Raw genomic sequence first — 12,318 nt, 5'->3', positions numbered from 1 at the left:
CCACAACAGTGAGAGGCCCGTGTACCGCAAAAAAAAAAAAAAAAAAAAAAAAAAAAAGAAAGAAACAAAAAGGATTTTTAAAAAGCAATAAATAAAGAAGATAGGCAAAGATGATCTAACATATGAATAATGGGAGTCCCTGAAGAATCTGGACTCTCATTTTTAACCACCACTCTCTCCCAATGAGGTAAGGAATATGGGAATTACTTTTTGCTCAAATTTTCCTAATATTTTTAAATGAGCCATCATTTTCCTAAAGTTTTCATTTCAAAACCTTCACACTGTATAGTCCTGGGCATCTTATAGCCTGTTAATGTTAGGGCGTGGTTGTCGCACATGACCCCTCTCTCTCCCCATCTGTAACCTTTTTAGTGTTAAATTCAGTCCTTTGAAGAAAGAAGGCTGCTGACTCTTGATAAAATGTGATTAGCTGTTTCCAAAGGCAAAATAAAAGACATTTATTTTAAAAGACAGCTCTTTGGACATCCAAAGTCTCTTGTGCAACAATATTTTGATGAATCAAGCAAAAAATAAATTCAAAACACATTGATGACATTTCCTAAGGGGGCATGGAAAACACATATTCCCCAGGATAAACATAAGTCATTACTATTTTTCTTTTACCAAACTGAAGCCTTGGGGAAGAATTTGAAAGGTTTAGTAAATTGAAAATGAGGCTCAAACTCCTCCTCCTTCCTTTGATACCCACTCTCTGGAGCCAGGCTTTACCTCCTGATGGCTGTTTGGTGGATTAGATTTCAAAGGAAAGTGCAATGAAGAGAGAGGGAGAACCTTGAGGGAAAATCCACACAGTACAAACAAAGTATGTAATCCAGGCTTCAGAAATGACTTTTTCTTCCTTTTAAACTGGGCTGGGTTGTTTGCAAAGTCTGATTTAACCTTCTGCCAGTGACACAGAGACAGTAAAATGAAATCCATGGGTGAAGGTGAGGCTACTTGGTCCCTCATCTCCAAGTATATGAGGAAGAGGCAGGATCAAAGGCAGGTAAAGGTTTTAGAGTCAGACAGAAGCAGATTTGAATCCTAGCTCGCTGCTAATAGCAGGTTAGTGTGAGCAAGTAACAACCTCTTAGTGCACAAGTGTCCTCAACTGTAAAAAGGGGGGATACTAGTGTACACTGTCCTTTCTTTCTATCTACCTATCTAAATGGAGCCCCATTACCCACCTTCAGATAATGTGATGGTCATTAATACTGTTCACCAAGCATTTCAGCTCTCTTGTTTTCTAGGCATATAATAGGATTGCACTTCGTGGCCTTCTTTAAAGTTAGGTATGGCCATGTGACACTTCTGGCCAATGAATTGTGAGCAGAAGTGACACGTGTCACTTACAGGTGGAAGATTTAATTGCCACTGAGAGACCCTCCAGAGCTCTCTTTTCCTCTGGCACAGTGGAATAATCTAACCTATCCCAAATGATACAAATAGTGAGTTGATAAATACAGTTACCTGATGAGGGCTTGAAAACTCCTTGAAAAACTTGGTTTATCTTTTAGGTATTACCTTATTAATTCACTCCACCAGCATTTACTCAGCAATGAGTATAGGTTGAGTGTAGGCCACGCACTGCGCTGGGCCCCGGGGGTGTACATCAGGGCAGAGTCACTGCTGTCAGGACCTTCCTGTCTAGTTAGTATACGAGGTCCTATCTTTAGACACTCATTCTCCCAAACCATTCTCTCAACTAATACATCTGGTAGAACTATCAGTTTTTCGTTTATAAGTTGTCCTTGGAAAAAGGATGAGGACAGGTCTAAGACACTAAAACTGACCTTTTACAGACCCCTCACCTCCTCACCAACACATCTTGTTTTCTCTTTTATGCCTCTACTTAAGCTGGACTCTATGTCTTTGAATGCCATGTCTTCCATGAAGCATGGAATCTCTCCTTCTGAAAAATCCTGTAATTCCACCATTCAGTGGATACGTGCTGCCTTGAGTAGCACAGTAGAGAAAGAGCAAACTTCATAGCCGGACAATACTACTTTCAAGTCCTAGCTTTGCCCCTCCCTTGCTGAAAAGGCTACAGATCTTGCTTTGGTTGAACGCTTATTATATACTGGGTACTGAAAATCATATTATATAAATTTAATTCTCACACTTGCCCTTCAAGATCAATTATATATATTGTATGTGTGTGTGTGTGTGTGTGTGTGTGTATATATATATATATACACATATAAATAAGATGTGCTTCCAGGCACTTAGGTCTACATACATATATATAGACTTTTACAGAGGAAGCCAAGCAGAGAGAGGTAAAGTGAAGCAGGGATTCACACCCACATCTATGTGAAAATTTCAACTCTTTTATATAAATAATTTTTCACTCTGTGGTCTGTTTATTTGCTTGCTCACTCCTTTTTTGGTTTTAATATTTACAAAAGTTTGTACTTTTGTTCTAATCATTTCCTGTGTTACATCTTTAATCCCCTCTATTTGAGGAAGGCAACTATTGTCTATTTTTTCCTCTTATGAACAATATTGACATTATCTAGTAACTTCTTCCTCCTCCCCTTCTTCTCCAGCCCCGGGTTGGAAGAAATATTTTGGTTAATAACTATAGGGCAATCAGCAAGCTTTGTCTGCCTCTTATAAATGTTCTCCCCATTCTCTTTCTCTTTTGTTAGTTATACTGTATATTTATTTTAAGGGCACATAACCATTAAAAACTATATTCTTTCCCTTATAACCATCACTTATTTTTAGTTATGCAAGTAAATATATTTAGTGCTCACCACCTGTTATGTCAGTGTCTCACTAGTCTGGTTGTCTGAGGTATGTTCCCTAGAAGATGCCTCTGAAAGGTCTCATGAGAATAGTCCCTGTGTTCTTCCATGTTGATAACATTTTGTCTATGGCCTTCACACCTGAAAGTCGGTCGTTTTGGTTTCCTTTCTTTGGGTATCTTAGATATATTGTTACTCTATAGTCGCCTAACATAAAGTGCTGCTGTCAAGTCTGATCACAGTCTGATTTTCTTTCCCTTATAAGTGAATTTGTCTTTTAGCCTGGATGCCCCAAATATTTTTTCTTTAAAATCCATTAATTTTACTAGAATATGTCTCAGTATTGATCTTCTGGGTTGATTTCCCCAGGCACAAGGTGTGCCCTTTCTGTATGCAATCTCGAGACTTTTAAATTTTTTTTCAGGGAAGTTTCTTTTATATAGTTTTTTTTAATATATTATTTCTTCTTCATTGCCCCATTATTCTTTTCTCCTTCAGGGACTTGTGTAATACAGTTTTAGATATTTTTTGCCTATCTTCTATATTTGTCATTTTCTCTTGAATTCTAAAATTTCTCTTTATTCATTCTGGAATTTAAATTTTTTCCTTCTTTTCACTTTTTATTCCCTTAAGGCATTATCTGTTGTGCAAAAACCATGTTACTCTTATATTCCTTCTAGTTCAGTCTTCACTTGTAAGATGAGTTTTTCCCTTTTCTTTCCAATTCTTTCCTAAGTTTGATTACCTAATTTTTGCTTTCTAATTCTGACTTGTAATTTTCTTTCATATCTTGTAATATTTCCTTAATTTACTTTAGCTCATTTTGAAATATTATTACAGTTTTTACCTGGTTTTGTGGGCATATCTTTCTGGAATGCTTTATTTCATTAAGGATGTTTTTCGGCTCCTTGTTCTCATTTTTCTTATAATAACTTCATTATGAGACTTCAGTCCTTTCTGTTGCTCATTTTTAGATGAAATTATTTTTCCTGCACATTTAGTGGGGAGGAGTGAGTTAGGATAGCTTTGCTAAATTCAAGGCTCTACAGCTTCCTTGTCTATGTTTCCATGAAGTGGTCAGAAGAATGGCTTCATACTTTCCTAGATCTTCTGGCTCTGTTCTCCTCCCCAGCTCTCATTTGGACTTCCCCTTCCTTTGTCCAAAATATCCCTGGCCTACCCTATTTGTAGAATATTCCCTGCGGCTTTCCCAAGTGTCCTGCAAAGACATTTTGTCTGGTTTTGAGGGTTCACAGGACCCGGGCTGCTCCAGCTTCTTCAGTCCTTACTTTGGACCCCTTGCCCTCACCAGCTGCAAACAGGGTTGTACAACCCCCTGCCCCCCACAGTTCCAGCTGCTGTTCTCCTATTGGCCCACTGTACTTTCCAGGGAGTACCTATTTTGGGGTTCTCTTATTTTCAGATTTCTCAGACACTCTTTGCTTCCCCCTGCTTCTTTCCACAAAAATGCTGATACCATGCAAGTCTTCGAGCCTCCAGTGGCTTCCACCTACATGAATTTTGGGGTTTGTGGTGCTGTATTGTCTCTCAGTTTTGTTATAGATGTCCATAGGTTTTTGGTTTTGCTATCCCAATTGCTCTCTGTGGCTTTTTTGTTGTTGTTGTTTGTTTGCTTGTTTTGGTTGTTTTTTTTTTTTTAATGGGGGAATTCAGGGAGATTAAAAAATGCCACTGCTATCTTCCCAGAATGCTTTTCTCTCAATTCTTTATATAATGCCAACCAGTGAAATCAAACAGACAATGGACAAACCACCATCCACTAACTTTCTAAAAGTAGGGGATTCCAAGATGTAATAGTTATTTATCTAAAACCCATTCTGGGGACTTCCCTGGTGCCACAGTGGTTTAAGAATCCACCTCCCAATGCAGGGGACGCAGGTTTGATCCCTGGTCAGGGAACGAGATCCCACATGCATGCCGCAACTAAGAGTTTGCATTCCACAACTAAGGAGCCTGCCAGCCGCAACTAAGGAGCACATGTGCCGCAACTAAGGAGCCGGTGAGCTGCAAACTAAGGAGCCCGCGAGCCACAACTAAGGAGCCCATCTGCTACAACTAAGGAGCACACGTGCCACAACTAAAGGAGCCAGTGAGCCGCAACAAAGGAGCCCACCTGCCGCAACAAAGACCCAGCACAACCAAAATAAATAAATTAAAAAATAAAAATAAAAATAAATAAAACCCATTCTGGTTTCACTCAGGGTGGCAGTGTGCCCAGCAAAAAAGCATTTCCCTGCCTCCCTTGCAGCTAGGGATGACTATGTGATCCAGTTCTGACCAATAAGATATTAGCATAAGATATCAGTGGGACATTGGAGAAAGCTCACCAAAAGGCAGATCAACTCAGCTGGCCAACCAACCCCTTTTGCCCTTTCCCTTCTTTCTTCCTGCCAAAAGCTGAGCTGAGGTGAAGAGAGCTGAGCTGCTAGGCATCTGTGTAAAGTAGTAAAAATGAAACTAACAGTCAAGGATTTAATCATCTACTGTGACAGTATAAGCAAGAGACTAAACAGGAGAAAGTGCTGGCTCCCCTAATGTTCCATTTTTCTCCCTGGAACAGTGCCAGGCAAGAGTCAGGTGGATTAGTACAGATGCCGGGATTGTCTCACTGCTGAAGGATCCCTGAACAAAAGGCTCCTGCCTTTTTGTAGACCAGGGAAGCAGGGAGAAGGGAGGGGGGAAGGGCTAGGAGTGGAAAAGTACTGCATACTGAGTCAGAGTGGAGGAAACATTTCAAGGCTCCACTCTTGCCCCCTTCTCCCCCTCCCCCCGCCAACAGCCAGTAAGTTGGTCTCTGCAGAGACACCTAAGAGAGGCCATGGCTAGGCTACCCCTTTTCCGCATAAGGAGCCTGGGCTAAGACTGGGGTGATGGTAGGATGGGGCCAGAGCCCTTGACTGCAAATCCCCTCAGAGAGTGCAGTGCACAGGCCATGTACCTTCCCGGGAGGCCTGTGGGAAAAGCTTTGTAACTGCCTATGGTTAGGTCTGAAATATGACACAGGTTTTTGGCTTAGAGGCGGACTCCTCACTGCCTACATTTTGCTGGAGAAGGAAGCAGGAATCTTGGGATCAGATGATGACAAATTCATGCTAAAGACTGCTGAACAAAAGAAAAATAGAAAGATAGAAGGCAGAGTCCCTGATGGCCGTATGGAGTAGCCACGTTAACGTGGGACTATCTCCAAAGTTCTATTTACATGAGAAAAATAAAACTACTAATTTGTTTAAGCCACTGCTTTTCTGGGTTCTTTTACAGCTGAATGCAATTCATAAGGGCTACATGGGGTTCCTAAGGGCAGTGGCTTCCAAAAGGGTGATGCTGGTTCGTTCATGAAGTTTTCACTGGTACTTGGTAGGTGAGAAAGAATGAACAATGTAGTCGGTTTTTCATAAACTAAATTTATTCAAACTTTTAGTACTGAGATTATGCCCTTCCAGATTATTTGACATTATAATGTCCTCTCTTTCACAAGATGATGGTGGTAATTTATGATGCTGGTTGTGTCTAAAATCTTTACTTAAAAATTAAGTTCTGGGACTTCCCTGGTGGCGCAGAGGTTAAGAATCCGCCTGCTAATGCAGGGGACACGGGTTCGAGCCCTGGTCCGGGAAGATCCCACACGCCGCGGAGCAACTAAGCCCGTGCACCACAACTGCTGAGCCTGCACTCTAGAGCCCGTGAGTCACAACTACTGAGCCCACTCGCCTAGAGCCCGTGCTCTGCATCAAGAGAAGCCACCGCAATTAGAAGCCCACGCACAGCAACGAAGAATAGCCCCCGCTTGCCGCAAATAGAGAAAGCCCGCGGCAGCAACGGAAACCCAACACAGCCAAAAATAAATAATAAACAAATTAATTAATTTAAAAAAATTAAATTCTGACCACTGTATCATAGAATCTCTAAACATAATTTTGGAAAAATGTACAAGTCATGTCAAACTTAAAAATACTTAGTAGTGGGCTTCCTTGGTGGCGCAGTGATTAAGAGTCTGCCTGCCAATGCAGGGGACACGGGTTCGAGCCCTGGTCTGGGAAGATCCCACATGCCGCGGAGCAACTAAGCCCGTGAGCCACAACTACTGAGCCTGTGCTCTAGAGCCCGCGAGCCACAACTACTGAGCCCGTGTGCCACAACTACTGAAGCCTGCGCGCCTAGAGCCTGTGCTCCGCAATAAGAGAAGCCACTGCAATGAGAAGCCCGCACACCGCAACCAAGAGTAGCCCCCGCTTACCACAACTAGAGAAAGCCTGCGCACAGCAACAAAGACATAATGCAGCCAAAAATAAAAATAAATTTAAAAAAATTAAAAAAATACTTAGTAGTAACTAATTTCCACCTCAAAATCAGGTATTTATATGTGCCTGGAAAAAAAACCTGTTTTTCTTTACTTGAACACTTACAACATTTCTGAGACCAGATATGTGGGTTTTTCCACCCTAAACAATTTTGACACTAACTGCCTGGAGTTAGTGCAGACCCACAGGTTAAGGGGTCTTAATGCTAATTGCAAGCAGTGGGTCCCCAGGTTACCCATGACTTCTGTCTGACTTGGCTTATAAATGGGAGGTTCCCACGACCCCCCCCCCTTGGGTTTGATAATTTGCTCAAAGAACCCAGGAAAATAGTTAACTTACTACTGCTGGTTAATTACAAAAGCCATTTTAAAGGATGCAAATGAACAGCCAGATGAAGAGATACATAGGGTGAGGTCTAGGAGGGTCCCAAGTACAGGAGCTTGTGTCCATCTGGAGTTGGGGGTGTACCACCCTCCAAGCACATGGATGTATTCACCAAACCAGAGACTCTCCAAACCCCATTCTTTGGGGATTTTTATGGAGAATTTATCACATAGGCATGACTGATTAATAACTCCATTCCAGTCCCTCTCCTCTCTCTGGAGAATAGGGGGCGGGGATGAAAGTTCCAAGCTTCTAATCATGGCTTGGTCTTTTTGGTGACCAGCCCCATCCAGGAGCCCCCAAGAGTCTCCTAATTAGAACTAAAAATGCTCCACTATCCAGGAAATTCCAAGGGATTTAGGAGCTCTGTCAGTCACTTCTATCACTCAGGGTCTTAAGGGCTCTCTGTCAGGAACTGGGGTCAAAGACCAAATATTAGAACAAAAGATTCTCCTAGCACCCCTATTTACAAGGGCTTTAGGGGCTTTGTGTCAGGAACTGAACTGGGTTAGAAACCTTATATATTTATATATATATATAATTTCACAATATGCTTCTATTCTTCAATAGAAGAAAAATCCTGTCACTTTCGCTAAGAGATAGGAATGGGAGGCTGCAGCTGGCTTGTACAGGGGAATGCACAGATGCACATGTATAAGAATCACTGCCTTGGGCAGCAGGAGTTAAGTATTAAAGAAAGAGCAAAGCCAGGGCACCAGTTCAGATGGTGACTGAAAGTATGAATACCAAGTTCTTTGAAGAGTCCTTGAAGACAAAAGAAATTTGTAGCTGGAGAGGACTCAGGGGGCGCAGAATAGTTGCTTTCAAACATCAGAAGTTAACAAAGGGAAAGAAGCTAAGACTTTGATCTGAGAGCCCAGGGTTGGAGCTCAGACCAATCAGTGAAAACCGCAGAGGTGCTTCTAACAGCAGAAGCGGTTCAGGAGGAATGGCTGCCTTGGTGAGGCTGAGGCTGGTGATCCCTTAGCAGGGATCACTGGACTGTCAGATCCACGGGAACAGGGACCTTGTCTGTTTTGTTCGCTGCCCCAGTACCTAGAAAGGTGATCAGCACACAGTAGGTGCACAATATATATTTGTTGAATAAGGTAAAGGGGGTGACAGTCAGCATTCGATGGGAAGTTTGCCATGGTGACCTTAAGCTCACTGTAGCCTGAATTTGTGTGCCGCTTCCTTTATCTGCATGATCATCCTTTTAAGTCCAAATGTGTCTTTGTAGTTGTCTCAGAAATACACAGGGAACTCCTGTCCTGAAGAGGACAACAGAAACAGTGGGAAATCAGCAATCCTGACCTGGAAGAAGCTAAGCCTCCCAGATGGTGTATATTTTGAACACAAAGTATAAACAAGTATCTTTGAGGTGTCACTGGTTTCTCCCTTTCATGGTCTCTAGCCAGGAAGTCACACCACCTTGAAGAGGCACTCAAAGGGCACTAAAAGAATTTTCTAAAATCTGTACGTCAAAATAGGTTATAGGTAAGCATGTTCTTTAAACACACTGTTCCATGCTTAGAGGAAGAAAAATTCGGATGTCCATTTTAACCCCCGCACTCCAACAGCTAGCACATTAAATCAGACTCCCAGCAACCTCCGGCTGAAGATAAAACATCAAGGAAGGGCTTCCCTGGTGGCGCAGTGGTTGGGAGTCTGCCTGCCGATGCAGGGGATGCGGGTTCGTGCCCCGGTCCGGGAAGATCCCACATGCCGCAGAGCGGCTGGGCCTGTGAGCCATGGCCGCTGAGCCTGCGCGTCCGGAGCCTGTGCTCCGCATCGGGAGAGGCCACAGCAGTGAGAGGCCCGCGTACTGCAAAAAAAACAAAAACAAAAACAAAAACAAAACATCAAGGAAGAAGAACCTGAGGTCAAAGTCATGAAGTGCAGACACAGACATTATTATTATTTTTTTGTGTGTATTTTGTATTTATTTTGCAACCATCAGGTTCAGTTGCCCAGAGTCAGGTCACCAAAGACAAATTTTCAGCCTCCCAATGAATCCCAACCAAAGTTCATGCTGTTTGGCCACTTTAGGATGGCAAGGGGTGCAGAGGCTCACCTAGGTGATCTGTACACGATCCAGAGAAAAGACACCCGAGTTAGGATGGATCCGTTTCAGGGATTAAGGGTGTACCTAACGTGAAGCACACCCCGTGACCATGAGAGGCAAATGCAGGGCACTTGAGCAGCCTCACCCATCCCCTCGTATTTCTCTCCAAACCAGTGCACAGTCACAATGACAACTGACAGTGAGAGAGAAGAGCTGAATGACACGTCTCAACTCAACAACATTTAATTTTTGTTTGTTAAATAGGTGATTAGGCTTCAGTGTGGCACCCCCCAGATGTTGGGGGTTGGGGCCATTCCATCCATTTTCCTGCGCTTTGGTCATTCTGCTTTCTTGCAGTGGATGCCATGTCCAAAAGAACCATACTCCAAAACCCATTGAAGAGAACTGAAAAACAAAAAGAGTAACTTTCAAGATCAAGATGCCCCCGTACAGAAAGGATTTAGAGATATAACTTCAACACCAGAGCAGTCTGCCTCCACCAGCTCCCTAAACTTAGAGCCTTGAGCCCTGATTTATAGGCTCCACGGAAGACTTCCTGCTGGAGAGGAAATGACATTTTTTAAAGTTTTCCTCTATTTCTTTGGAAACCCAATGACTTTCTCTGACACACATCCCAAAGCTACCTTCAGCCATCCTCCTTTCTCTCTTCTTTGTGACTGATCTGTGTTTGGTGCTAGAGGAGGAAAGATAAAAGTAAATATCTTTTTACATAAAAAGACATAAAAAGATTTGGAAAGTGAGAGCTGTTTGTGGTTGCTGAAACATACGGTTATACAGGGGACAATGGCAGGATATGAGGCAGGACAAACAGATTAGGGATGGATCATGGCAATCCAGAGAGTTTAGGTTTTCTTTAGACAACAGGAGGCCAAAAAAAAAGTTTTTAAGTAGAAGAGTGACGCAGTCAAAGGCACAGTCAGATTTATAGATTTTCAAAGACCCCTATGGCTACATATAGGATGGATCAGAAGGAGGAGAAGAAAAGAGACAGAGAAACCCATCAAGCTCTTACCATAGTCTAAATGTGAGATGATCGGGTCCTGAATGCTGGGTACGGTACTGATAGGACAGATTTGAGAAATATTTCAGAAGTAGCATAGACAAGTCTTGCTGACAGATAAGATGTGGAAGATAAGAGGGAGGAATCTACACTGTTGCTGAGGTTTCTAGCTTGGGTGACCAGGTAGATTTCTTAATTTATCCAACAAATATTGATGGAGGACTCACATGCCAGGCACCAGATACAATGAATACGGCAAACATGGTTCTCTCAAGAAACTTACAGTCCAGCAACGGAAACTACAGAGTAAATAAGTACATAAAACATTACTTATGTAATTACGATTATAAGGTACCATGAGAGGGTATGATAAAGAATCTAACCTAGTCTGAAATCAGGGGCGGTGTGGATGGTACTGCCATTCACTGAGACAGGAAAATGAAAGAGGATCTGGTTGTTGCGAGGATGAGTTTAGTTTTGAATATAATGAATTTGAGGCATCTGTTGGTACACCTAGTTAAGGATTTGCAAGAGACGGGAACTTGGAAAAAGAGGCTAGAGATACGGTCAAATCCAGGGGAGATTAAGGAATGTGGCAGAGAGGGGTTCCTAATGCACGGCCTTCCCCCTAAGAGAATAAGCCAGGCCTCCCTGGCGACCTCACCAGGGGAAATAGCACAACCAGTCTCAGCATTTAAGCACACCATGAAGGTGAGGCTGAGGCAGGGGAGATCTGCCTAAATCCACTGGCTCTAGAAAAGGGAAAAGTTGCCAACAAAATAGCTGTGAAAAGTGGTTAGAGAAAGGTGGGTGCTGTAATTTGTTGGAGTGAAAGAACCTAAAGTCCTGATTGGCCTTCTGGTAAACATCAGCTCCGGTTTCTGAAATGCTAAGGAAAGATAGGGACAAACCAGCCCACAGGGCAGACACTAAAGATTTATTTTCATAAATATGGAAAGATTTGGCCCACAATGTCACCATCAGCCAGGGCTCCCTTGCCACTTCCAGGCCTAAGACCTGGGTAAGGCCTTCCTGGCCACTTCTGGCTCCCCACCACGGTGGGCCCCTGTGGCATGCCCTACTCCCTTCCTGGCCCCATCCCTGCAACCAAGCCTGGACAGTATCACCATTGCCTGATCTGGGGTGTTCCAATCAGAAGTTCCCAAAGTCATGATTCTCTTTTTAACTCAGCAAGGTCTGCTAGTCTGTGTGATGCAGGAGATATAACGTTGGGCTGTAAAATCTGGGAAGGTAAGAACCTATCTCCATTGTTCACCGGTAGCCCAGCACCTAGCACAGAGTAGGTCCTCAATGAATGAACAAGAGTTTCCAAATAACTTTGCAAATGATCCCAGGAAAGTTTTGAGTGCCACATGGTATGTATATAACCCTTGCTTGATCAAAATCAAGCTTTCCCCAAATGCCTGCTGAGTGCTGGGGCTATATTGGTAAATAAATCTCTGACCTCAAGGAACTCTCAGTCTATGAAGTTATGGTTAATAAGAAAATGGCCACAATAGAGAAACATACAAAGAACCATAGCAGAGCCCAGAGAAATAAGTAAGTAATATTACCTGGAGAAGTAAGGCAAAACATCACCAAGGACAGAGTATCTGAAGTAGGCCTTGAAGAATAAATAGGAAGTTTCCAAGCAGACAAGGGAGGGAAAAGCATATTCCAGAACTTAAAAAAAAATCTTGGAAGATTTTACTTATTTTTTAAAAATTATTGGGCTTCCCTGGTGGCGCAGTGGTTGAGAATCCGCCTGCCGATGCAGGG

General features: G+C 42.8%; 1 protein-coding gene across 2 annotated transcripts in view; it reads right to left on the bottom strand.

The window, feature by feature from the left end:
• Positions 1–9,749: 9,749 nt before the first annotated feature.
• The window catches only part of YIPF1 (Yip1 domain family member 1), a 34,420-nt gene continuing 31,851 nt past the window's right edge, over positions 9,750–12,318 (bottom strand). For both annotated transcript variants that reach the window (XM_007128163.3, XM_028489380.2), the window contains one exon: positions 9,750–9,923. The gene's annotated coding sequence lies outside the window, so the exon portion shown is untranslated. The remainder of the gene's footprint in view (positions 9,924–12,318) is intronic.

Source organism: Physeter macrocephalus, chromosome 4 (assembly GCF_002837175.3).
Source record: "Physeter macrocephalus isolate SW-GA chromosome 4, ASM283717v5, whole genome shotgun sequence".
NCBI lineage: Eukaryota > Metazoa > Chordata > Mammalia > Artiodactyla > Physeteridae > Physeter > Physeter macrocephalus.
This window is presented reverse-complemented; position numbering and strand designations above follow the sequence as displayed.